A 23,216-nucleotide genomic window follows, 5' to 3' on the forward strand; every position below is an offset into this window, starting at 1 on the left:
ATTAGATCACATTTTTAATTTATCAAAGTGCTTTTCCCATCCCTTGTCTGGCTAGATCCTGATAACAACTCTATGAATTTGGTTAGGGTAGGTGTTATAATCTCTATTTTACAAGTGAAGAAACTGAGGTTTGGTATTGACCTTACCCTAGAGCATATTGGCAATTGGAGACAGAGTTGGAGGTGTGGATGGGAAGACCAGATTTCAGACCTCCAGATTTCCAGCCCTGTCCTGTTGGATGTCCACTTGATCACCTCTGGATCTGTCTCTTAAGTGTGAAGTAGGATAGGGCTGGGATCAACCCCATTTTGCAGATGTGAAGAGTAAGATAGAGAGAGGTCAAGTGATTTCTCCAAAGATACAGTAAACAGAGACAGAGTCAGGATCAGAGGTAGGGAATGATTGCTCATACAGGATTATAGGATTATAGGCTCAGAGTTCTAAGGTCACCTAGTCCAATACCCTCTTTGTACAGATGCAGAAATTAGAACCAGGAGCATTTAGGAGAGATCTGAATCACACAGGTAGTAGTAGTAGAGCCAAGATATGAGCTCAAGTCTCCGACATCCCCATGCATGCAGGGGAATTGAAATAGATGACTGAAATAAAGGGAGAAAATGATGCCTGTGGGGCTTGGGGCCAACTATCCTCCTCCATATTTGTCTCAAGTTCTTGGCTCTAGGAGCTTGACCTCGGGGCTACTCCTCAATAACCAGGAAAAGTTGGTTGCCTTCCCATTTTACATTTCCTCCTACATTTGACCCCTCCTCTTCTAATCCTTCAGTCAGTCAATAGACATTTATTAAGCACCTACTATATACTGGGCACTGTGCTAAGCTCTGGGGATACAAAGAAAGGCAAAAGACAGTCCCTGCCCTCATGAAACTCACAGTGTAATGGGGGAGGCAACATGCAAACAGCTAGGTATAAATAAGATAGAGGTAGGATAAATTAGAGATAATCAGCAGACTCTAGAGTTCTGGCTCCCCTGCTAACCTTCTACACACATATTTTCTGGAGAGATTCTGAGACAGATTTCTGAGAATTCATGAAACATCCCTGGTGTTTCCCTTTCTCAGGGCTAGGTGTATTCTAAGAGTGAGCCTTCTTTGGCAGCATGGTTGTCAGGTAGCAATCACTTATTAAGTGCTTACTATGTGCTGGGCACGATGTTAAGAGATGGGTATACAGAGAAAGACAAAAGCAATATTCCTTTCTGCCCTCAAGGAGCTCACACTTGGATGGTGGAGATACCATCTAAAATTATACAGACTAGATGTATATAAGTGTAAATGGAAGGTAATCTCAGAGGGAGAGTCCTAGCACAGTGGGGACTGGGAAAGGGATCATGCAGAATTGAACCCCAAGGAAGCCAAGGAATCCACCAGGAGGCAGAGACCAGGACTGAGAGCATTCCAGGCACAGGGGATAACCAGCGAACAGGCAGGTAGCTGGACCATGGAGTGCCATGTTCAAGGAAGAGCAAGCAGGCTAGTGTTGATGGAAAGGGGCATCAGATCTCAACAGGAAGGAATCTGGAATATTTCTGGGGCCTTTGAAATCACAGTGTTCTGACTGCCACCCACTCTGTGTCCCCCAGAGAGCTAGATCATACAGAGAGAAACCACCCGACAAGTCAAACCAGTTGTTTAGCATCAAAAAAACAGCCTCATGAACTGACTTTTTTTTTTTAACTTTCCAATTCTTTTGTCTTTGGGAAGTCTTGGGAAGACCCAGGCACTGGTAGTTTCTGGGGAGGAGGGGATGGGGTTCTGGGAATTTATTACTTTGATAAATATAGGGCATCTCTCTCTGGGCTCACTCTCAATCTTCCCTAACCCTAATTTTTTCCAAGTTTGCAACCCTAGGGTCCTAACCATTGTGACATACTGCTGAACTCCTATTGGTGGTGTTTGGTCCTCTGGGAATAAAAATCTCCATGGTCAAAGGAATCCTCCCCCTTAAAATTTAATTTTGGGGTGAAGTCTGACTCAGTGACCTCAGGATGTAAAGGATGAATCAGAGGTCTAGACCTGGAAGAAACCTCAGAGGCTGGCCAGTTCAGTCCTTGGTTTTTACAGATGAAGAAACTGAGATTCAAGAAAAGTGGAGAGGAAAGGAGGGAACAGGTATCTATTAAGCACCTACTATGTGTGTCAGACACTGTACTAAGTGCTTTATAAATATTGTCTCATTTTATCCTCACCACAACCCAGGGAGGTAGGTGCTATTATCTGGATTTAACAATTGAGGAAACTGAGGTAGACAGTGGTAACCTTGTGCCACCTTGAGAAGTTACTAGGAAGAAAATAAGCATTTCTTAAGTGTCTATTATGTGCTGGGTACTGGCCTAAAAGCCTTACAATATCATCTTGCTTGATCCCCACAACAATCCTGAAAGGTAGGTGCTATTTTTATCTCTGTTTTAAAGTTGGGGAAACTGAGGAAAACTGAGATTAACTGACTTGTCAAGGGTCATGCTAGTATCTTAGGTTGGATTTGAATTCAAATCTTTCTGTCTGCAGGCCCAACACTTTATCCATTCTGCAACCTAGCTTCTGTAGTCACACCCTATATGTTGGAAGTCACAGAGATGATTTCAAAGGCAAAAACTGAATCCAAGTCCTCTAACTGGGCCAATGATTTTTCAATCCAGGGCCAATGATTTTTCCATTTTGTAACCCAACTCCTTAGGGTAAGGCCTTGTCCCAGGTTGAGAAACAAATAGCCCTGTTTGGAGAAAACACAGGGAGTTCCATGGTCAGTCATTCTTATCTCAATTATCTCATCATAGAGTCATAGCCTTTTATAGCTTGAAAGAACCTTGAGATCAATTCATTTGAGGGATGAGAAAGCTGAGGCTCAGGGAGTAAAGTGATATGCCTGAGGTTTCGTAGCCAGTAGTGGCAGAGCTAGAGAAAAGAACCCTCTCCTGACCTCTGGTCCAGTGCTTTCTCCCACCATGCTAGGCTGTCTTTTAGCTCTTTTCAGTACTTAATAGGTATCTGAGGACCAGGTCCCAAGAGGAAGGAATAAAGGACAGGAGAAGCCAGATGGGAGAAAGCAAAGCCTGGGCCTTTGGGTCCAGACATACCAGGGGCAGCGCAGTGTGGGGTCATGGACAAAAAGGGGGTCCTGAGAGCGTGTATTGGCCCAGAATAGAGGCTGTAATTGGTGCTGACGTTAGTAGAGGAAATGAACGTCTTTGCTGGGCTAGTTTTGTGTGGGGGTGAGGAGTGAGGAGGAGGGGACACTACGTCAGACCTGGGTTGTCTTGCTTTGTGGTTACATGTAGCAAGCCAAACATTTAAGCTCCCATTTTCAGTTCTTCCTCAGCTCAGAGCAGGTCAGTCCTGGTAGTAATGTCATTCCCCTCCCAGGGGATTTAAAGACATGGGCCAGTGCCCCCACAGGCCAACAGAATAGTAACCTTCCTTCCCTGATTTCTGGGCTTGAATCACCAGCTAGTGGTCTAGAAGAGACAGAGGCAGAGGTAATAATTGGGAACATTATGTATAGTGGAAGTAGATAGCTGTCTACATGGTATGATTTTTTTGGCAAAGACTCTACCTTTGCATCTCTGACATTTGCTGTTCTCTACTCTCTATTTACCAAGAGCAAAGACAGATGTCACAATGAGTTTAGGGAAATGAAGACTCAGAGAGACCCAATGATTTTACTCATAGAAACAAGATTGCATGAAACCTGTTCCCTGAGAGCTGAGGGTGATGAGAGCAGACAGTCTATGGGATCCCAAAGACTCTGTGTGTGTGTGTGTGTGTGTGTGTGTGTACACATGTGTGCATACTTTCAACTTTGGGACTGATGAAAAGGGGGTAGATACCTTATAAAGGCTACTGAACATAGCTACAAGCTGGTAGGTCCTAGGAGCCTATTTGCCAGGTTAAATTAATAAACTATGTGAGGATGAGCCCAGGGAGAAGACAACCCCTCTCTGCTCTTAAATAGAAGATGGAGTAAGATAGCGGAAAGAACCATGACCTTGGAGTTGAGGGATCTGGGTTTGAATCTCACCTCTGACACTTATTACCTTTGTGGCCCTTAACAAATCACTCAAGTTCCCCTGTACCTCAGTTTTCTCATCTGTAAAATGTGGAGATTGGATTTAGGTGGCCTCTGAGATTCATTCTTGTTCTATGGTTCTAAAGCCCCCTGCATACAACTCATGTACTAATGTACTTCAAAGAAGGAGGTACAGATCTGGGTGATAGACATGTCATGGCATGATAAGGTATTATAATTTTTATTTAATTGTTGGTTCTTATTTTGAACTTAAACACCAAAGAAAATGGGCATTTCTTATACACAGTGAAGAGAAAAAGAGGACTGTATGTGAAACTACAGGTATGTATTATATGCAGCTTGTTTTTCTTTTAAACATGTAACATTAAAGCTCTTGTGATTGTCTGATTATTTGTGATTTTCCTTTTGTTCTCTTCTGTATATTTAAAAATATATCAATGACTTCCTTCCTTCCTTCCTTCCTTCCTTCCTTCCTTCCTTCCTTCCTTCCTTCCTTCCTTCCTTCCTTCCTTCCTTCCTTCCTTCCTCTTTTCCTTTTTTCTTTTTTCTCTTGCCTTCCCTTCTTATGCGTTCCCTTCTCCCTATCCCTACCCCTGCTCTTAAAACAAACAAACCATAGTAACAAATATCTACAGTTAAGAAAAAAATAATTCCCCACACTAGTTGTGTCCAAAATAGCATGTTTCATTCTGCATCTTGAATCTATCACCTTTCTGTCAGGAGGTAGATAGTATGTTTGGTCATTGCCTTGTCCAGATTTCTTCAGCATTTCAAAGCTGTTTCTCTTCATGACGTAGTTGTATATAAATTGTTCTTCTGGTTCTGTTCAATTCATTTTGCATCATTTCCGTGATTTCTCTGAAAGTTTAATCATTTCTCACAGTACAATGATCCCTTGGAATTTCCCTATTTTCCCGAACTGTCTCTCCTGTCTTCCTGTCTCTGACATCATGTGCTTCCTTACCCCACTTTGACCCTCTGGTTTGTAATTTTGGAATCTCATTAATTACTATCTAAGAATCTCTTAACCTCTTTCGTAGGTAGCACTTACCTCTTAGGGTTGTTGTGAGGATCAAATATCTCAATAATATAGTGCTCAGCACATAGTAGGTATTATCTAAAAGCTTATTTTCTTCCTTTCCCTTCTTCCTCTTCTTGAGCTTCTGTTTCTTTTGACCAGAAAATTCTCCTCCCTGGGTAAGTCCCATCAGCTGATTTCTCCATTCCTGCTCAATGGCTTTTGAGTAACCGGAATAAAGAACAAAATGGAGCTGATTTCACCTACCACAAATTCATGGCACGTAAGTAGAGCTTGGTCCTTAATGCTCCTTGGTAAGCCTTTTGGACTTCTTATCCCAGCCTAACAGGGACTGTTCCCCAAACCATCCCCACACCATCAATGACAACTCCACTTCTTAGATGAATAGACTCCTACTCCAGTGGAAAGATTGAGATAATGTACTTAAACTTGCTCAGTCCCCCTTTTCCATATCTCAAATGACCTCAGCAGCATAATCACCATCTCTTTTCTTTTTTTCTCTACTCACAGAAGAAGAGACAGTCTTACTATCATTCTCTCTGTTCTTTATTCTCACTCTTTTCAGCCCACTCCAGGATGTAAATCCATCAGTCAATTTCCCCTACCCCTTCTTGTACCATCCTCTTCTTGGGTGCCACTGATTCCATCTAATTTGCCTGCAAAGATGTTTAGATATCCCCAGACTGATCTATCTTTCTTCTACCCCACTTCTTGAAAAATTTCTCGATACCATTGCCTCTACTTACTTGCTTGGTTTTTTCCCAAGTCCTTCCAATGACATGTTTGCCTGCATAGAAATGGCCCTCCAACTCAAAGGCAATCAATGCTTTAGTCACCAAATTCAGATGGATTTTTCTTCCTGGCCTCCTCCTCCTTTCTCTCCCTCCCTCTCTTACTGTATACTCTTTGTTCTCTCCCCTGAAGAGATGCCATACCCTTCTGGTTATATTTCTACCTCCCTTAAGGTCTCCTTTGACTCTTTCGCTGGCTCCAGATCCTTTTTCTCTGCCAGTTTATGTGGACATTCCCTGATGGCCAGTCCTTGGTCCTCTTCTCTTTTCTTTGTATGCTTTCTTCCTTGGCAGCTGGTTCTCTCCCATCCCTTCATCTGACACTGAGAAGTCAAAGAGACTGCTTTAAGATTCCAAGAAGCCATAACTTCATTGATGTGGACATTAATATAGATTCCAATCCCTCTATAACTTAGCAGATGGTCTTTGGTGGATTCCTTACTCCCATCCCAACCAAGAAAAAAGTCTTGAACATTTCATTATTTAAATATTTGACATGGTTTCATTCAGCCCAATATGGAAAATCAATGTTCATCTCAAACCTAATTCTACTCTGCTTGTTTTTTCAGTGACTTAAAAATTAGGAACATAACTCCCAGGTCCACGTAGGAACCTCCTCATCCTCCTCAAATTTTTATCTCCATCATTCATAATCAGATCCTATTTTCTCACTGAGTCAAGTTTCTTTACAAAATGCTGTTCCAAACTAGTGGATGAACATTTCTTCTCTATAGGAGTCTTAAGACAAAGCTTTTTTGTAAACAGGTAGAAAGACAAACAAGTGAAGTACTTTCTTATCTCTTGACTTTTTCCACCAGTTTCCCAATGAAAACCTTTGTCCCCAACCGCCTGTTATCTATTACTGTTTCTCTTCCATGTTTTTGACTTAAACGTTGGAGATCCTCAAGCACTTAGCACATGTACGGGATATGGTAAATGCTTAAGATCTGCTTGGCATTAGGTACTTAATACCAAGAATATTTATTATTGCATTATCCTTCTGTTCCAGACAGGCCTATTTTCTCTCCATCCTCTTTATCCCCCTTCCTCAAGTGCCAGGCTCATTTCTCAGTCTGTGCCTTTGCCCACACTGTTTCCTATTCCTATTCTCATTCATATCTGGAATTCCCTTCTTGCTCCTCTGTGCTGGTCCAAAACTTTCAGGGCTCAACTGTAGTCATAGCTGGAATATAGTCATAGGGCTGGAAGGGACTTCTGTAGTCATCTAACCTAATCTCCTCATTTTACAGGTGAGAAAAATGAAGCTTAGGGAGGTTGTGGTTGTCCCACTTTTCCAGAGTCATTTCCAGGTAAGTATCTGCAAAGAGGTTTGTATTTGGACTTCCTTTAAAAATATTGCTAGAAGATTTCATTTTTTAAGAATATTCTCAGTGTTTTATATTTCATCTTTTTGAGGTCAGGTATAGTGCCCTAACCACTGCACTCCATCTCCAGCTCCCAGTGATATCTTCTTCCTTACAGATCCCATTTTGTCTGTTTCTGCTATTTCCCACATAGTATACACTGCCACCTGACGTCTCTTGTTCTACAGTCTTGTTGAATATTTTATGAATAGGACATCTTATCCCTCCAATAAATCTGGGAGCTCCCTGAGGGCAAGGATGGCGATTTCCTTTCATCCTGCTTCTCTACAGGGTCGGACACAGAGGAAACACTCTGTATTTTATAGAATGGAAGAATGACTGGTAGGATGTGGATCAGAAACTGGGTGGCATTATTTTGGCCTGATTGAAGTGTTTACACATACGTGTCATCGTATAAATACTTGGTGTGTTTATTGAGGTATTCAGCTCTCTGTAGTCTTAAAGATCAAGGAGTACAGCACTCCTCACCCCACCCCCAGTAAAAATTGTTGCCTGACCTGTTAGGATCCCATTTTAGGAAGGACAGAGAACAAGCTAGGCAGGCCCAGATGCCAGCCACCAGATGGTGAGACAACAAAACGCTACCTGATGAAAACTAGCTGAAAAGATATGGCTTCACTTAGCCCGGAGGGAAGGCTTAATAGGGGCATGACAGCTTGCTTCAGGTTGTTGGAAGGCTTAACAACCAGGGAAGCAATGGAGGAAAGTTAAGGAAAGGTGTGTTTTTGGCTCCACAGAAGAAGAACTTGCTAAAATAAAATAATAATAATATAAAATCTTGATAAAAATGAGACTGTTTAATAGTGGAGTGGGCTTACTCCAAAGGCAGTGAGCTCTTCATTTCTGGAGGAATCCACACGGAGGCTAATGACCTCCTAATAGGAATATTCGGAGAAGGGTCCTGCTCTGGGATGAGTTGGACATTTTCAGCTCTGAGATTCCATAAGATTCTCTGTCACCAGCACAGCCCCCCAGTTAGACACTATCATCCTCTCATTTGTAGCTTAAGTAGTGCATCCCTTCATTGCAAGGGGATGTGTGTTTAGAGAATATACCAGGGGTGGGGAACCTGTGGCCTTGAGGCCACCTGTGGCCCTCTAGGTCCTCAAGTGCAGCCCTTTGACTGAATCCAAACTTCACAGAACAAATGCCCTTAATAAAAGGATTTGTTCTATAAAACTTGGACTCAGTGAAAAGGCTGTACACAAGGACCTAGAAGGGCACATGTGGCCCTGAGGCCACAGGTTCCTCACCCCTGGTATATACTCTTGAGGAACTAATGGCTTATCTGGGGAGAATGAGAATGTACTCATGCGCATGTGCCTCTAGCAAGCAGAAGGCAAGTTCTGTTCCAGAGAGAGCATGGCTCATCTTTAACTGGTCCCAGAAGATTCAATCGGAAGGTTTCCTTTGTCCAGTTAGCATTGTAGATTGTTATGAAATAATCAGTTTAATAACCTGTGTAACCTTGGGTAAGTACCTTCACCTCTCTGACTCTCAGTTTCCCTATTTGTAAAACTAAAGGGGTTGGAGAAGATGACTTCTTCTGGGGTTCCTTCTAGCTCCAAACCTCAGACCCTGATCTGTTCAAGGCACTGTGATAAGTACTGGAAATACAAAGATAGAAAGCAAACAGGTTCTGGCTTTAGGGAGCTTGTATTCTACCAGGTGATAGATACAACATGTGATATTTACATAGGCAGGAAAATACAAAGTCATTTCCAGAGGGAGAGAGCATTAAAAGCTTCTCAAACGTGGATGATCCTTTCTATTTTTGAAACTTTGGTATCGTCATCAAAGGAGCACTCCATTTCATGATGTGGTGGAATGTGCTTAGACTCAGAGTCAGGAGATCAGGCTTTGAATCCACCTCTGCTGTTAGTTAATTCTGTAGTGCTTTCTTTTTGAGTCTGTAAGCCATGTTACATGGCCTATCAATCAGGGCTTTATGAGATCTGGATGACACAATGCATGGAAAAATATTGTAAGAACATGAAGTAAGGCAGTTGGTGTAGTAGAAAGAGACCAGGATCTGGAATCAGAGGAAGCTCATTGGCACAGCTCTGGGCCTGGAGTCAAAAAGACCTGAGTTCAAATCTAACCTCAGATGCTTATGAGCTCTATGACCCTGGGCAAGTCATTCTTTCTTCCCCAGTATCCAGGATGGGGATAATAATAGTATCCACCTTCTACATTATTTTTGTGCAGATCAAATGAGATAATGTTTGTAAGTTCTTTACAAACCTTAAAGCTTTATATGAGTGCTAGCTATTATTATTGTTACTTGTGTGATTTTCAGTAAATCACATCACTTCGCTGAGACTTAGTTTCATTATCTGTAAAGTGGGAGGATTGGATGACATAACCCCTAAAGCCCCTTCTTGCTCTGAATTTATTAGCCTTTGATCTTTGATTTCTAAGGTCTCTTCCAGCTCTAAATCTATGACCTAATGTCATAGCTCTCATATTCTGGCAAAGAAGACTTGATTAGGCAGAAAAGGGAACTTAGCCAATGAAAGCCATCATATTTTCTTGTGGCTGAAGGTAGTGTATACTTCCTTCTTCCTTTCCCTGTAATCCTTATCCACTATCCTTTCCCTGTAATCCTTAATCACTACTCTCTGTTGGCCAACGAGGCCCCCAATCAACTCTCTTTTCTGATTGCCAATTTGACTCAAACCATGAGGGGAGGTAGTGAAGCAAATATATCAGAAATTCTCTGAGGTTCCTTCATTCTCTCAGTCCCTCCCTAGATCTGTGATGCTCCCCTTATTTTCTGATCTCAGTTTTCAACTCTGGTGTCAGTCAGAGTTTGAGCTTTCCTAGGCATCATAGCATGAGTATGGTCCCATGTTCTGTGTGGGTTCTGAGGTGGCTGCAGTTGATGGTGGCTTTCTTTGGAGTCGAGAATGCAAGTACTTGGGGAAATCCTCAGAATCCCCACGCTTTGGGTTTGGGCAGGCCTCACTTCCCCATTCTGATGTGACCATTCCCAATACAACAGACATCGGGTTTCTTTGGGGCAATTCCAGGTACCAGATTTGTGTTGAGTGGTGGTCCCTGAAGGTTTGGCATTAATTCTGGTTTCACTCTTTGGGCCCCTGGGGATTTAACATAATAACCTCATAGCTTTTAGAGATGAAAGGGACCTTAGTGATTCCCCATTTATTACAGTTACTGTATTTATAGAGACTATAGTTTTGAAGTCAGAAAAGCATTGTTTTGAATATGACCCTAAATACTAATTAACCATTTGACTTTGGGAAATTCCCTTAACTGATCTGAGCCTCAGTTTTCTCAACCAGAGAATGAGGATAATAATAGTCAACCTTATAAAGTTGTTTCGAGGCTCTAATGAGATAATGTTTATGTAACCCAAGCCCCAAAGCCCATTGATATAAGACTCTCCTCCTTGGCAGTGATCAGTACCCCATATGGGACCCATCCTAATGGACTTTAGGACTTAGAATACATATAGGTAATGTATAGAAAGTGCTTTCTAAATCTTAAAGCACACACATATCAGCTATTAATATTATCTCATTTTTCTCACCTATTTTTTGGATGGAGTTCAGATTGAAATGGTCCAAAAGAAAGTTGCTATCCTACTATTATTTTATATTTAATGTTATGCGGACAATTGCACAGGTGAACAAATTGACAGACTCTCATTAATGAATAAGAGAATTTGACTATGGGCTTGTTTACCAATAAGTTACTCAAAGTATCTTTGTGGTAATTCCAGTAACAAAGAGGATGACATTTTTTACAAAAAGATCTCCATTTATTTATCTTTTTATTTTTATGTGATTATTTCATTTAGATGGGATGATATGTGCCTTGTTCTGGTCCCATGTAGTTTTAATTTCGTCTGCTAGGTCTTGATATTCTGAAAGCTTTTCATTCCATGTAGTATGGGGATTATGAGCAATCAATTTTCAACTTGTATTATAATACTGGTATTAAATTTTTATGGTATTAAATATAGCATTACTGGCATTAAATGTGTTATATTAAGGTGGTTGTGGACAAGAGCTTTGTTTATCATGATGTACCAGTTCTAGTATGACTTATTTACTGAATTCTTAAGGATATTTTGTGTTTTATATTTGTAGGAGTGGGATTTGCTACTTGTTAGTTTATAAAGGATAATGAGCTTCTGGTGTATAATTCTAGACAACTAATTGTATCTTTCTAGGTGGATGTTAAATTTTTTGCAACTTACCATTATATATTGCACATTTTCCACCACTCTGTTGCATAATCTATAATGATTAACAAATGCAGGTTCCTTAAGAATAAACTTTCTGGAATTTTTAGTTGCTCCCTCTAGTACTAGTTGCCATGTTGGTGAGGTTGCCATGATAGCCAGGATGAGGACTTATCTTTTTTCGCCTTCACTGGAGTCTCTTCAGCCAACTGAAGAGTCACACTGAAAGGGGCCAGTCAGAAGTCACATTTTTCCCCCTGCAGTCCTCTGCATTCCCCATTTTCACTTTTAGAGCTGTCATAAGGCATAGGCATGTCCAAGGGACCATTCAAGATTTGCCACATCATTCTAAAATGTCAAGTCCTTTCAGCAATGAGTAACCACAAAGTCAGAAGCAGGCAGGGAGTTTGTCACTTCTGATATTCCCAAATGCTGAGTAGCACTTCCGATTGCCCAGAAATGGTCAACAAAAACTTCCACATGAACTACCTGAATCAGAAATTGCAACTCTGGTTTGCTCCATGGGGATGGTCCTTTGCTACTTACATATCTAGATCATCTAGATTGGTATTGGGTTTGTGTTAAATGTTCTAAATGTATTCTTTCTGCTAGACTTTGACATTAGGATGCCAATCAAACTGAGCAGAAACAGCCTAGTCTTTCTAACAGATAATTTAATGTTTAATTAAATTGCCTGGAGTGGACCAAGGCATTTGCATGTATTGTTTTCCTCCATTGATTCAATTTAGCCTCTGAATTCAAGTTCAAAGTTATTGAGAGCTTCTAATCTTCCCAACACATATTAGGAATTTTGTATTGCCCGGCTCCAAAGGACATTTTGATATTGTTGACTAGAATGTCCATGGCTAATTCAAGTGGTTTTCAGGGGTGTCAGATAAAATAATAACAATAATAGTTAGCATTTATATAGCACCTACTGTCTGCCAAATACTGTGCTAAGTACTTTGCAAATGTTTTCTCATTTAATTCCCACAGCACTCCTCTGAGGTAAATGCTATTATTATAATATTCATTTCATAGTTGAAGAAACTGAGGAAAATGGAATTTAGAAATAAGCTGCCTAAGGACATACAAATAGTAAGTATCTGAGGCCAAGTTTGAACTCAGGTCTTCTGAGTTCTAGATCTATCTAGATCTAGTGCTCCATCCACTGTGCTATCTTGCTACCTCATCTGGGTATTAATATGATGTGACAGTACATCTCCTTCTTTTACTGTAAAGTCATATTCAGTTCTATTCAGGAATGATGATGACGGATTTAAAGCTAGGTAAAAAAATCAGGTGGGCTTAAATTGTCACACTAGAAGATGCCATGTTTTATATCAAGTCTTCTTGACATTATCATGCTGGTGGCATGTTTTAAATAGAGAATAATTTTCCAGATTTTTTACATATTTCCCGTGTATTTCTAGAATTTTCCAATCAAATACACTAAGATTCTCTTGTGCTTGGATATGTCTTAGATGTTTGCAGTACACGACTAATGACATAATGATGGTTTTGTGAGCATCAATGAAGGCAGTGCAACTATTCTGACACTTTGGATAGCTCTTTGATATCACCAAATGGGCATGAATTGTTTTTTATATTCCTGGGACTTATTGGCACCCTCCCCCTTTGCTCTTCAGTCAAAATGCTGTTTTCTTCTAAGTGCTTAGAGAGTTTTTTGAGTAATATAAGTTGTGTAAAAAAATAAGTTGTGTAAAATATAAAGTTTGTAAACATGTCAATTGGCCTATATTTGGAGGTTTCATTGGTGTTTTAATATATTAGAAGTATACACATGCAATGTATAAATATATACACATACATACATACTCACATATTCACACACACAATATGATGCTTTCGGTTAAGAAATAGTAGAAATAGGCTTACATTGGAGAATAGTCTGGTAAAGGGCATTGCTAACAATATTTCTGTCAAGCATTTGGGTCAATAATTGTGGCTTTCATTCATAGCTTCAACTTTCTTCTTTTAAAGAGAAACTGGTTTCAGTTGCTTGACGTAGGCATTCTGTTACTCCATTAATGGCATATGAACTTTCTATTTTAGGTTGGATACAACTTGTACTTTTGTTGGATTAGATTTCTTTTGACCAACTAGACAAACCAGAAATTTTCCTTATCCACCTTCTTTGAGGTTTTTCTCTTTCTTCTAATTTCTTTGCTTCTCAAGCCTCTGTATTATGACTTTTAATAGATAGAAGTTTTTTTTCTGCTTTGACGCTTTGTAATACCTCGATCTTCTGACTTCTGCTTTTAATTGTTGACTAAGAGAATAAAATATTCTTATGTAATTTTTTTATGCTTTTCGTTTCACATGTTCCTTTTTTTGTTACCCCAAAATGGGCAATATGGCATTCAAGCTGTCTACTTTTGCCAATGTCTGGGTATTTATGTCATTTTCTATTGTTTTCCCACAGATGTTCAGTAGTTTTCTGAAGCTTCTTCTGCCATAGTGGTATTTGGCATCTTCCCTTAGAGCATTGCTAGATTGCTCTATATTTTCTACTATATATTGTCCTTACTGTGACAATATCTATAGATCTTGAAATATTTCTACACTTTGTTGGGGCAAATATTGAGGGAGAAATCATAGGTTCATGAAGGTCATAGAAGATGCCAACTTTTAAAAATTCTTTTCTTTGGGTATAGGTTGGTCTATTAGTTGGATTCATACTATTAAACAAAAAAAGGATTTTTCAAAATTCCAGCCTAAGCATGCCCACTTTTTAAAAATATTCAGGATACTGGCATTATTTTTGTTATCCATTCTGTTATTAGGTAGCATGTAGCAATTCTGGAGTTCATGTTAAGTGTAGATTTTCAGTTCCTTCAGTTTCTTCAGCTTTTCTTTTTCACACTTAAGTGCTCCTCAATATTTGCTCTTATTTCATCTAATTTAAGTTGAAGAATGGTTGTCTCTTATGATTGCCCTGCACTGATCCACAATAGATTTTCATATAACTTGGAGTTGAGAATATCATTGACAAAAAGTGGTATGAAACCCTTGCCTATAACTGATCTGATAAATTTGTTATGATGCATGGTGTGCTGACTGGTATGTACTAAGAATATGCAGCGCTTTAGTTATTTCAAGTGAACTCATGGTCTGCCCACTTTAGTGGCCAGTGCCATCTGCAACAGAACATTTCCATCAAGTGGAGGATTGGGATTTCTGATTTGTTTGAATCTCTTTTGCCTTCTGGTGGTAGCAGACCTCAAAGGAGTGCCATTTACTCCTCTGTCCTCTGTCACACTGATGGTCATAATGATTTTGATAGGATCTATACTTCCATGCTCCATCATCTAGTTCTTAGATTAATAGGAGCAATTATAGGGTGTCAACCCACCAAAACCCCTTGGGCCAATGATTCAAGATTCCTGCCAGTCCTTAATGGACTCAGAACACACAGGGTCCTTGCTGAATATCACCCAAACTGGTATTCCCTTCTCTTTGCTATTGCTCATACCCCGGGGATAAATGGATGAGACTTTAGCCATTCCTGAACCTAACTTCTCATATTCTAGAGAGGATACTGAGATCCAGAGAGAAATAAGCCCAAGTTCATACAGGGTAGGTGACAGATATGGCAAGTTGAATTGAGGTCTTCTGACTCAAATGCAAAGAGTTCTTTTCACTGCGTCGTGTATGCTGACCGAATCAAAGCCATGAAATATACCAATATTAGACTTTACATTGGTTCCCTTGGAAATGATGAGCGAATTAGGATTGGGAATAAGAGGGGTACATGAGAAAGCATCCAGTCAGATTAGTCTCATAACCTTCTCCTGAGTAAGCTTTGTTCTTTCCTAACTCTTCACCTCAAAGGGTCCTCCTCCTCTAACTCAAGTAAATTCAATCATCATGGCTTATTTAGCAATATCATATGCTTAACACTGCGCTGGGTGTTGGTGGCACAAAGATAAAGATAACATTTTTTTTCCTCAAGGAGTTGATGTTCTACTGGGGGGGAGGGTCAGGATTTGGGGATAAGAAATGATACAACGGATGAATTTACTATAAAATATGTATTGGAAGAAAGGAGAAATTCAGAAAATAGTACCTCAGGAAACTGGAAGAGAGTGAGCATAATTTCATGGAAAGGTGAGGGAGAAGGCTTCCCAGAAGGAGTACTACCTGAGCTCAGCCTTGAAGGAGGAGAAGATTTGAAAGACAGAGATGGGAAAAGTATGTCCAGATATGAGAGATAGCTTGGGTGGAAGTCTGGGAGCCGTCTTGTTTCACCCCTCCTGCTTCTCAGTACTACATAATTTTTTTTCAATTTTCTTTTTTTAAAAAATTTGTTTTCAGTTTTTATCTATCACTTCCCTAAGTCTTAAATTTTCTCCCCCTCTCCCCGCCCCGAGATGGCACGCAATCTTATATGGATTCTACACATATATTCTTATTAAATACTTTTTCGTATTAGTCATGTTACATAGAAAAATTAAAATTAATGAGAGAAACCATGAGAAAAACCAAACCAAAATAAAACATAACACAAGAGAAAAGAGACTGCTTTATTCAGCGTTCTCATTCCATAGTTCTTTCTCTGGAAGTGGATGGCATTTTGCCTTGGGTCCTTTGGCAATGTTTTAGGTCCTTGCATTGCTAGAAAGGGCTAAGTCTATCAGAAACAATCCCTTGCACTGTGAACAATGTTCTCCTGGTTCTGCTTCCTTTCACCCAGCATCAGTTCATATAAGTCTTTCCAGGCTTCTGCAAAGTCTTCCTGTTCATCATTTCTCATAGCACTATAGTATTCCAGTACATTCATATACCACAACTTGTTCAGCCATTCCCCAATTGATGGGCATCCCCTTGATTTCCAGTTCTTGGCCAGCATAAAGAGAGCTGCGATAAATATTTTTATATATGTGGGACCTTTTCCCATTCTTTTGATCTCTAGACCCAGCTCAAGGCTTATCACCTCCCAAAACCCTCCTTAAGCTCCTCCACTTCCCACATTGATTTCTATTCACTCTTGATTCTCATAACATTTCAAGCTGCGATTATCCGTTTAATACTCATTCAACCTAGCTTTGGATTGTGCATTTATAGAATCAGAGAATATAAGCCTTAGAAAAGGATCTTTTAGCCCGCCCCCCTCACTTTACGTGTGTGTGTGCGTGTGCGTGTGTGTGCGTGTGCGTGTGTGTGTGTGTGTGTGTGTGTGTGTGTGTGTGTGTGTGTAGTAGAAGGACCACTGTACTTAGAGAATCTGGGCTCAAATGCTTTCTTTGCCTGTTATGATCTGGGTTACCTTGGACATCCAGTTAACTTCTCTGGAACTCAGTTTCCTCTTTCTTAAAAAGAAAGGGTTGCATTAGATGACTTTTAAGGTCTCTTCTATCTCTAAATTCATGACTAATGACCCATGCTCTATGATAAGTCGTAAACTAAATGTAGAAAAAGCATGCGGCTGCTCACAGAGTATGATTAGATGGGGCATAAGCTATGCCTGCTCCAAGATACCTCCTCCCAGGGTTGTCCTACAAAGACAGGAAAGCTCAGCCACCACCCACGTATGAGCAAACAGCTTAATCTGCCCAGAATAGACACTTGGGAAATAACTGTTTCCTGATCTTCTCAACCAGAACCCTCTTATAGACAACCCTACTCCCTCAACCTCAACTCTCTGTACAACCATAGGAATGTTACCTTTTCTTAGCAGGATCTTGGAGAAAAACAAACTCTAAGCTCCAGCTGAGAGGAGAAATAAATATTTTCCAGTCTATTTAGGATAGAGTTTAGCTATTTCAGAGTAGGCCAAACGATTCTCAGAATTAAAAATCTGATAAGACAAAAACAATCATTAAATAAGACACCTTGGTGGGGAAAAATTATATGATCTGGCATGTAATCCTGTCCTGGAAAAATTAAATAAATTCTAGCAAGCCTGGTGGTGCAGTGGATAGAGTGTCAGGCCTGGAGTCAGAAAGACTCATTTGCCCAAGTTCAAATCTAGCCTCAGACACTTACTAGTTGTATGATCCTGGACAAGTCACTTAACCTTGTTTGCCTCAGTTTCCTCATCTGTAAAAGGATCTAGAGAATGAAATGGCAAACCATTCCAGTATCTTTGCCAAGAAAACCCCAAATAGGGTCATGAAGATTCAGACATGACTGAAAATGACTAAATAGAAGCAAGGCTATGTTTTATGTGGATTAAGTGCCACGTGTTCTGTATATAGTTAAATCCTAAATGAAAAAAAAAATAGAAATTACGCCTAAGGTATTGGACTTTAGGAATAGGAATTTTTTTAAAATAGATAACCCTAAGCTTATCAAATGTCTGGTATTTGAGTTCAGTCTGAACATTTATTTCATCCCAGCTTTTTTGTTTTCTCTTTAGAGTCTCACTCTTTCATTGATTCACAACTCAAACCCCCTCAAATGTAAGTGCCCAATCCTTCAAACTCTCCTATATTTAACTATGTTGCATTTATTCTCTGTATTTAGCCTGTTTATGTTTATATATGTCCTTTTGGACTCTGTACATTAGAATGTAGGCTTCTTGCAAGTAAGAAATGTTTCATTTATTACATTTACATATTCCTGTACTTAGAATAATGCCTGGTACTTAACAAATACTTAATGACTGATTGATTCTGAAATGAACAATGGAAAAGGAAAAGAAATTTTCTCACTTCCAAGATTTTCTATTAGACTAAAGTTATGGTTCCACAGTTGAAAAAAAATGTACATAAATCAAAATATGATATAATTATTGAATTTGAAATCACAAATGATGTAGGAAAAATTGGTTTTATATGTTGAATTTCCTAATTAAATTTCTCTGGATTCATTCACTACTGTAATCAAGTTGGAAATTAAGGACTTGCTTATTAGAGTCTTATTAACACTCTTTCTGACATTTTTCCCCAATATACTTTGTTTCTGCCTCTGTATATATCCCTGTCTCTGTCTCTCTGTCTCTCTGTTGCTTCTGTGAAACCATAAGTTTCTGCTTTTGCTATTATAGCTTGCAAAAATTCCCTAAACCCTGTAGTGACTTTACTTACCTTCTCTGTGCTAGCTATACTCATGTGTTAATTTTATTTCTCCATAATTGAGAGAGGTATTTTTATTACTCTGTCTCTAAGCAGAACAGTGGAGTATGTAATTTATGATCAGAAGCTGTTTAGATTAAACCTGTCATCTGAATAACTAACGTCTCGGGCTAATTCTCATTTTGCTAAATAGGGATTTGTACATTCATTTATGAGCTATGATTTTCCTGACATGACCAAGGCATATTTTATTTCTGAAAATTTGTACTTTTGTTTGTGAAGATGTACTGTATCAACATAAATTATATATGAAGCCTTGACAGAATTTTTGAGTATTATGATTTCAGATACTTAAGCTGTGATCTCTCCCCAGATTGCCTTGTATTCATTCTGCATGAATTTTGTACGGACAGACAGCTTTCCCTCAAGTGAACACATGAGCCTTGAGGGCAGGGAAGGTTTCCTTTTTGTCTTGTGGGCTCTAGCATACAGTAGGTATTCAATAAATATTTGTTGAATAGACTTGAATTGAAATGAAGAAGCCAAGAATGGAGATGTTTCCATGAGGTCAGGAACATTTCCAGGAATTCACAATGTCATATATTGAGAGAACAGGAAAGAGCCTTCAATGCCAGCTAATTTAATTCTTCTGTTTTGTGTTTATTGCATTTCCTTATATTGGAAGAAAGGAAACAAGCATTATTAGGCACCTACTATGTGCCAGGCACTGTGCTGAGTTACAGCTGTCTCATTTGGACCTGTGAGGTAGGTATGTTATTATTAGTCCGTTTTACAGTTAAGAAAACTGTGTCAGACAAAGATTAAGTGACTTATGCTAGGGTCACACAGCTAGTTATGCGTCTGAGGCCAAATTTGAATTCTAGTTTTCTTGATTCTAGGCTCAGTGATCTATCCTTTGAACCACCCAGCTGACACTATCGTGACTTACTTTCTGTGTGTGTCTTCTCATCCCTACAAGACTGTCAGCTTTCTGATGGCAGACACCATGTCATTAGTAGCTTTTATTATTATCTTAGAAAAGACCTTCCTCACCAATGCCTGGTGAAAAATGGAAGTACCATTATCTTATCCCCATTTTATTTACAAGGAAATTGAATCTCCGAGAGGTTGAATCAGTGCTTACACAACTAATAAGTGTCAGTCAGGATTTGAATTCAGGTCTTTCCTTACTCTTAAGTCCAGTGGCCTCTCCCTTAGACCTCACTGTCCTCCCAGTGTTATAATTGAGCACACAGTAGGTGTTCAGAAAATGTTTGTGGTAACAGTGTGGCCCTAAAAGGACAGGAGTGGCCAAAGCACCGCTGTTCTAGTTCTGTTGAAAGTTAACCATGAGTGTGCCAAGAATGGGGCAACCAAAATGGTGGGGGGGGACATAGTTCCTCCCATGAGGTCTTTGTGGGCCTCAGTTTGGTATACTGTAGGAGAGATGGATTTGAAGTCAAAAGACATGAGGTCTCACCAGGGATATACTGGTAAATGTTTAACAACTGACTTTCCCAAAAGTAAAAATGCACATGAATGATATACTTTTTTTTTTAGGCAATGGGGTTAAATGACTTGCCCAGGGTCACAAGACTAGTAAGTGTTTGAGACCAGATTTGAACTCAGGTCCTCCTGATTCTTGTTGGTGTTCTATGCACCGCACCACTTAGTTCCCCCCAAAACAGGCTTTCCAGCTTCACGTGCATCATTAACATTTTCTCCATTACTCTCTTAAGTCTAGACAATTACTAAAACAACATACCAAGCTATGATTTGTAGCTTCTGCTGAAGGATAAATGCTCACTCTGAAAGTTTAACAATCACTTTCATAGGCTGATTACAGCTGGTTTCAGCACACCCAAACTTATTACTTACTTATTATTTGGGTGACCTTGGGCAAAGTCCTTCACACCCTTCAACTTCATTTTCCTCTTCTGTGAAATAGGTGATTGTATTAGATGAGGTTCATGTCTGAGGTTAATTCTCTGGCTGTCTGTCTGTCTGAGGGCCAGGTCTCTTGCTCTCCCTGGTTTCCTCCCCATCCCCTGCCCATCAGGACTCCTTGATGTTTCTGCAACAAAGTGGGCCTTCCTCCTCCCTTCAGGGCTCCATCTGCTCCTTAGTTCCATCAGCCCCCAGTTACTTCTCATTGCTTGGAGTTATATCATCGTGTTCTTGGAACCTTTTTTCAATTCTCTCTCCTCCGAGTTCCCCCACTTGAAAACAGGCCATCCTTGTATATTTAGATACTGTTCCTGGCCCATCCTCAGTATGATGCATAATCTGAGTTGTTTCTCCAGAAGTGAAGAGGAGTGGTATTGATCCATAAGCATCCTTTCACCTGGTTCTCCAAGTGACCTATTGCATTTGTGAGATGACTGTAAGCAATGCGTCTATAGCCAGAGTCAGGGGTAGGGGTGTGGGGGAGCTGGTTTGTGGTCAGGGGTGGGAGTTTGGTCTTCTCTGTGTGACTCTACTCAGCCTATTGGCTACAAATCCATAGCTTTGTCCTTTCTACTAAGAGGCCAGTCCCACTTAAGAGCACTTAGACTGCTTTGTCTGGGGGAAAAGTCCAAGGAAGTAATTTGTTTAGTGGGTCCTCTACCCTGTCTTGCAGTGGCCCCTGAATGACAAAGACCCTCTTCCATCCTCACTGCCCCATCCATCCTATCAATTCCCAAATTCTGTTTCTATCTTCCCAACATCTCTTGCATCTGGTCCTCCTCTTCCTTCATAGCCCTCTCTCAGATTCTCATCATATCTTGCACAGATTAACCTCCCAATTGGTCTCCCTAGCTGAAATCTCTCTTTGCTTCAATCCATCCTCCATGCAGATGCCAAAGTGATTTTCCCTAAGGGGAGGTCAGACAACATCATTCCTCTGTTCAATAAACTCCTTCTGCTCCCTCTTATATCAAGGATCAAATATTAATCCTGTTTGACATTTAAAATCCTTTGACAACCTGTCCTCAACCTGCCTTTCCAGCCTTATTCAATGGTCCTTTTTTTCATATACACTACAGTTTTCTTCCTGTACCTCATATATACCATCATCTCCCATCACCTTGCCTTTGTACTGGTTGTCTCTGTGCCTGGTATGAACTCCCTCCTTCTCTTGGAATCTCTAGCTTCCTTCAAAGTTTGGTTCAAATGCGGCCTTCTATACGAGTTCTTTCTTCATCCCTCCAGCTGTGAATACCTTCCCTTAAAAATTACCTTGTTATCTGACTTTGTACATAACTACACATGTCCATGTTGTTTTCCCTCCTGAAAGGCAGGTGTTTATTTCGCTTTTGTCTTTTGAAGTGAGTCTGTTCTGCTGTGGCCCATGATTCCAGGCCAGGTTCCCTACATCTACCTTTAAGGGTTCAAGGGTAACCTGAGGTCTCTTCTCTAATGCTCTTGTTAGGTGCCAGTAACTAGCCCAAAGTTCCATTTAACGACTTAGGTCAATTAGCTTTCACAAGTAACTTATTTTGAAGACGTAGCAAGCACAAAGCATGAACATTTCTCCTGGTACCTGAGGGCGTACTCTGCCCTGACTCAAAATTTAGCTTAATTCCTACTGATCCCACCAACTTCATGTCCAATTGGAGCATCATGGTAGAATGAATCCTTTTCCCAGCTACTTCTAGGTTGGATCCCAAAGGTCACTCTTTGATCCTTATAACATTGATGGGGCTCTAGAAGCAAAACTTAGACTCAGGAACATGAGGAAGATGGAATTCACAGAACTGGAGGCTCCAATTCTTCTACCCGAATGGAAAGGAACAAAACCCAGAGGTCAGGGACTAAAGTCCATTTCATAGGACTGAAAGCACCTCAGGGCAGAGAAAGTCCCATGGCCTTTCCCCTTCTGGCATTATCTCTCATCAGAAGTCTGATTAGCTAGGAAGGAGTCAGATCAGAACAGCAGAAAAGGATGAGGCCGAGGCTGAGACTTAACAGGATTTTTTGAATGTCTCTTCAGACAATCAATGAACTTCTTCTGGGAGAAGAACTGGAGCAGTTCCAGAATGTCTATATCTGACTCAATGTCTCTCCAAGTCATCTAGTTTATGAGTCATCAAAATTCTCCTCAAAGTAGGCTCCCCAGTGTTGGAGACACTGTGTGACAATGACATCAGACTCTATTATACGTTGTATCCCTAGAATCTGGCACATGATAGTTTCCTAATCAATGCTTGTTGACTGACTGATTGATAGAAAGGGGGTTCTTATCCCCTCTCAATGCTTGGATCTGGTATTTTCTAACTGTGTGACTGGGGCCCAGTTACTTCACCCCTCTTTTCTCATCCATAAAATTAGGGGTTGGACTATATTGTTTCCCTTTCAGTTCTAAATGTTATAGTGATAAGATCCACTGGGTGAATTTATCTTGATTAATGAAAATGATGTTTATCAAGGGGCGGAGGAAACCGTCCCCCTCCAGGGGATGTGGCTGCTTCTGTGGCTAGACTAATTTCCTGACTTGGTTGAAAGCTATGGTTGAGTGAAGGAGTCAGCCCCATCTTTCCTGTAAGGGGCCCCCCAACATGGCCAGGTGCTGATGGGTTGGGAAAGCAGGGTGGTAGGGGGAGAAAGTTATGGGAGAATGTAAGTATAAATCCCCTTTATCAGGGAAGGGGATGGAAGGGATGTTCTTCTAAACATGGGACTAGAGGAAAGAGATGGAAACATGGTGGATGAGAAGAGCACCAGACT

The 23,216-nt window shown here is 40.3% G+C and overlaps 1 long non-coding RNA gene across 1 annotated transcript in view; it reads left to right on the plus strand.

Annotated features, from left to right (window-relative positions):
- The first annotated feature begins 1,864 nt into the window (after positions 1-1,864).
- LOC140524763 (uncharacterized) overlaps positions 1,865-23,216 on the plus strand; it is a 29,359-nt gene continuing 8,007 nt past the window's right edge. The window contains exons 1-2 of the long non-coding RNA XR_011973827.1: positions 1,865-2,129; positions 7,125-7,184. This is a non-coding gene — a long non-coding RNA (uncharacterized lncRNA). The remainder of the gene's footprint in view (positions 2,130-7,124; positions 7,185-23,216) is intronic.

This window comes from Notamacropus eugenii, chromosome 1 (assembly GCF_028372415.1).
Source record: "Notamacropus eugenii isolate mMacEug1 chromosome 1, mMacEug1.pri_v2, whole genome shotgun sequence".
Taxonomy (NCBI): domain Eukaryota; kingdom Metazoa; phylum Chordata; class Mammalia; order Diprotodontia; family Macropodidae; genus Notamacropus; species Notamacropus eugenii.